General features: G+C 38.1%; 2 non-coding genes across 2 annotated transcripts; both read right to left on the bottom strand.

The window, feature by feature from the left end:
• Positions 1–1,141: 1,141 nt before the first annotated feature.
• TRNAF-GAA (transfer RNA phenylalanine (anticodon GAA)) lies at positions 1,142–1,214 on the bottom strand. The gene has a single exon. It is a non-coding gene; the product is annotated as a tRNA-Phe (tRNA).
• Positions 1,215–2,791: 1,577 nt separating this feature from the next.
• On the bottom strand, positions 2,792–2,864 carry TRNAF-AAA (transfer RNA phenylalanine (anticodon AAA)). Its single transcript has one exon. It is a non-coding gene; the product is annotated as a tRNA-Phe (tRNA).
• Positions 2,865–4,034: the final 1,170 nt, after the last annotated feature.

The raw sequence follows: 4,034 nt of genomic DNA, 5'->3' as shown, positions 1-4,034 counted from the left end.
TAGAATTTTGCTCCTATAAAAGTTCAACTTATCTAAACAACTTTATTATTGTTCAAAAATTTTTGAAGAGTGATAACAGAGCGTTATTTTTGTAATATTTATTTACAATTTGGATATGGCTTCATCTGGATCTGATAATATATAAATATTAATATAAAAATAATTATAAAGATTGACAACTATACAATACAAATTTAAAATATAGATTACTCTTTAATTACAGTCGACAAATTGGGCGCAATTTATGTACATGGAAATGAGAGACAAATTAGACGCCAGTTATGCTGTAAGTACAATGCTGATATTACTGCCTTTTATATATGTCTAGACTGGCGTCTAGATTGACTTTCCTATTGTTTTGTACCTTGCCCGCCACCTAAAAGGTGGCGAGGCAAAAATAACGAGGTGGGAGCGGAAATTGTAGCAAGCGGACAAATAGATTTTTTAGTACATTCGTTTTTGGTGAGTTGGTGGTCAAATGTGTCTAATTACAGTGAAAAATGGAGCGGTAGCGAGGTTTGGCGGATAAGTACGCTCGCAATTTTAAAGATGCGAGTTTTAACATAATTGACGGCTTTGTACATATCAGTTTGCGAATTTTGACGCGAGATTTGTTGCGGGTAGCTCGCTGACTGCTTAGTACATGGAGCCCTATATCTACAAAAAATCAAGCCACTGCTGAAAAAAGGGGAATGAACCAGGGACCTTTAGATCTTCAATCTAACCCTCTACCAACTTAGTTATTTTGGCTCTGTAGTGGCTGTTGCATTTCGGTTCACATTCGGTTGCGTCGTCGTTATTGTTTTTTTCATGACAAGTGACTTTTGATTGATTTTCTAATGCATTTTGTTTGCTAAATCTTACTGTGGATGTCTCACTTTGCCAAAGAACCAAAGACCTTTAGTCTAACGCTCTCCCAACTGAGCTATTTCGGCCATACCATTTAAGGCGCATGTGCTTATATCATTTCTTGAAAAAGGAAGAATGCTTAGCTGGAAGGGCAGATACGCAACCAAGGTAATACTTTGTGTTGGCCAGAAATAAAAGGTGCTCTGCGATTTCACTTTCCTATATTTTAACTGCATTCAAATCCCCAGCTGTTAGCAACACGCTACCATCCCATCTATAATTACCCCTTTTGTGCCAAAATCTGGGATCGAACCAAAGACCTTTAGATTTTCAAACTAACGCTCTCCCAACTGAGATATTTCAGCTATGTGTCCTACGTGTTTTAGTCTCCATTAAGAAAGGATATTATTACAAAAAAGGAAATTCTGTATTTACCATCTTTTAAACATGTTATAAATCGGTAGTATGTTTCGTGCAAGGTACAGTGATTATTGTATTGTAAAATAAGTTTGAAATGTGAATGGGTAAAGCCTTTTGTAGACATGTGCAGCAGTAAAGTCCATGATACGTGTTTCCATCAGACAGGGCTAAAAACAAATTCTTATTTAATTAAGACATTGTCCAACTTGGAAAGAAGGTCTTTGGAAACATCCAATGACCAAGCCACTGCCGAAACCTGGGATGGAACCAGGGACCTTTAGCTCTTTAGTCTAACGCTCTCCCAAATGAAAATACAAAACAGGAAATTCTGGATTTGCCCTATTTTGCACATGTGATAAATCGGTAGTATGTTTCGTGCAAAGTACAGTGATTATTGTATTGTAAAATGATTTTGAAATGTGAATGGGTAAAGCCTTTTGTAGACATGACAAGTGTTTCCATCCGACAGGGCTGAAACCAATGCTTATTTAATTAAGACATTGTCCAACTTGGAAAGAGAAAGCATCCACAGACCATAGCACTATATTTGGAAGAGGAATATCAATTCTAGTGCTTCGGTTCCTATCATGAAAAGACAACTCTAGGAGAGGAGTTATTTTCCTTTCTTAGAAATTGAAAGGAGTAAACTACTAGCAGTAATGGAAAATTGCCATTTGCGGAATATATTCGGCGATTACACTTTATTTTCTAAAGTCTTGCTCTGAGGGGAAAAAAATGAAGCTACTTTGAAATGAGTATTAAATCTATTAAATAGCAAGCCACTGCCAAAAACCAGGATCGAACTAGGGACTTTTAGTCTAACGCTCTCCCAACTGAGCTATTTCGGCCATATCTTTTGACAGAGTGTGCCAAGGAATACTTAGCCGGAAGGCAACACTCGCAACCAAGGTAATACTTTGTGTTGGCCGGAAATAAAAGGCACGCTGCTATTTCCCTTTCCTATATTTTAACTGCATTCAAATCCACAGCTGTTAGCAATACGCTATCCTCCCCTCTAAAATCACCCCTTTTGTGCTGAAACCCAGGATCAAACAAGAGACCTTTAGCCTAATGCTCTCCCAACTGAGCTATTTCGGCTACGTGCCCCGTTCGTTTTAGTCTCCATTGAGAGACAATATTTTTACAAAACAGGAAATTCCGGATTCACCCTATTTTGCTGCCATGTAGTTCTCCTGCTAATGTGCAGGGCTAAAAACAAATGCTTATTTAATTAAGACATTGTCCAACTTGGAAAGAGAAGGCATCCACAGACCATAGCACTTTATTTGGAAGAGGAATATCAATTCTAGTGCTTTGGTTCCTATCATGAAAAAACAACTCTAGGAGAGGAGTTATTTTCATTTCTTAGAAATTGCAAGGAGTAAACTACTAGCAGTAATGGAAAATTGCCATTTGCGGAATGTATTCGGCGATTACACTTTATTTTCTAAAGTCTTGCTCTGAGGGGAAAAAAATGAAGCTACTTTGAAAGGAGTATTATATCTACTTGAAACCAAGCCACTGTCGAAACCCAGGGTCAAACCAGGGACCTTTAGATCTTTAGTCTAACGCTCTCCCAACTGAGCTACTTTGGCTATGTGCCCAGTGTATTTTAGTCTCTATTGAGAGGCAATATATTTAAAAAACAGGAAATTCTGGATTCGCCCTATTTTGCACATGTGATAAATCGGCAGTATGTTTGGTGCAAGGTACAGTGATTATTTTATTGTAAAATGATTTTGAAATGTGAATGGGTAAAGCCTTTTGTAGACATGTGCGGCATTAAAGTACATGACAAGTGTTTCCATCCGACAGGGCTGAAACTAATGCTTATTTAATTAAGACATTGTCCAACTTGGAAAGAGAAGGCATTCACAAACCATAGCACTTTATTTGGAAGAGGAATATCAATTCTAGTGCTTCAGTTCCTATCATGAAAAGACAACTCTAGGAGAGGAGTTATTTTCCATTCTTAGAAATTGCAAGGAGAAAAGTACTAGCAGTAATGGAAAATTGCCATTTGCGGAATGTATTCAGCGATTACACTTTATTTTCTAAAGTCTTGCTCTGAGGGGAAAAAATGAAGCGACTTTGAAAGGAGTATTATATCTACTAAAAACCAAACCACTGCCGAAACCCGGGTTCGTACTAGGGACCTTTAGAGCTTCAGACAAACGCTCTCCGAGCTGAGATATTTCGGCCGTATCTTTTGACAGCTTGTACCGATGTAATTTCTTAAAAAATGAGGAATACTTAGCCAGAAGGACACACTCACAACCAAGGTAATACTTTGTGTTGGCCAGAAATAAAAGGAGCTCTGCGATTTCCCTTTCCTATATTTTAACTGCATTCAAATCCACAGCTGTTAGCAATAGGCTACCCTCCAATCTAAAATCACCCCTTTCTTTCATGTAATTGGCAAGAGTCCATGAGCTAGTGACGTATGGGATATACTTCCCCAACAGGAGGTGGCAAAGTCTCCCAAACCTCAAAATGCCTACAAATACACCTCCCACCACACCCACAATTCAGTTTTACAAACTCTGCCTCCTATGGAGGTGGTGAAGTAAGTTTGTGCTTGATTTTTCTTCTATGATATGCGCTTCTCATTATATTAAAGACCAATTAATCTCAGAGTACAGTGTTTGTCAGAGGGATGTGAAGAGAGTATCGCCTTTTGATTTTATGGTTTCTCTTATGGGAAATCTTTTCAAGGGTTCTCTGTTATCGGTCATAGGGATTCATCTCCTACCTCCCTTTTCAGA

The sequence above is a fragment of the Bombina bombina genome, chromosome 8, assembly GCF_027579735.1.
Source record: "Bombina bombina isolate aBomBom1 chromosome 8, aBomBom1.pri, whole genome shotgun sequence".
NCBI classification, from domain to species: domain Eukaryota; kingdom Metazoa; phylum Chordata; class Amphibia; order Anura; family Bombinatoridae; genus Bombina; species Bombina bombina.
This window is presented reverse-complemented; position numbering and strand designations above follow the sequence as displayed.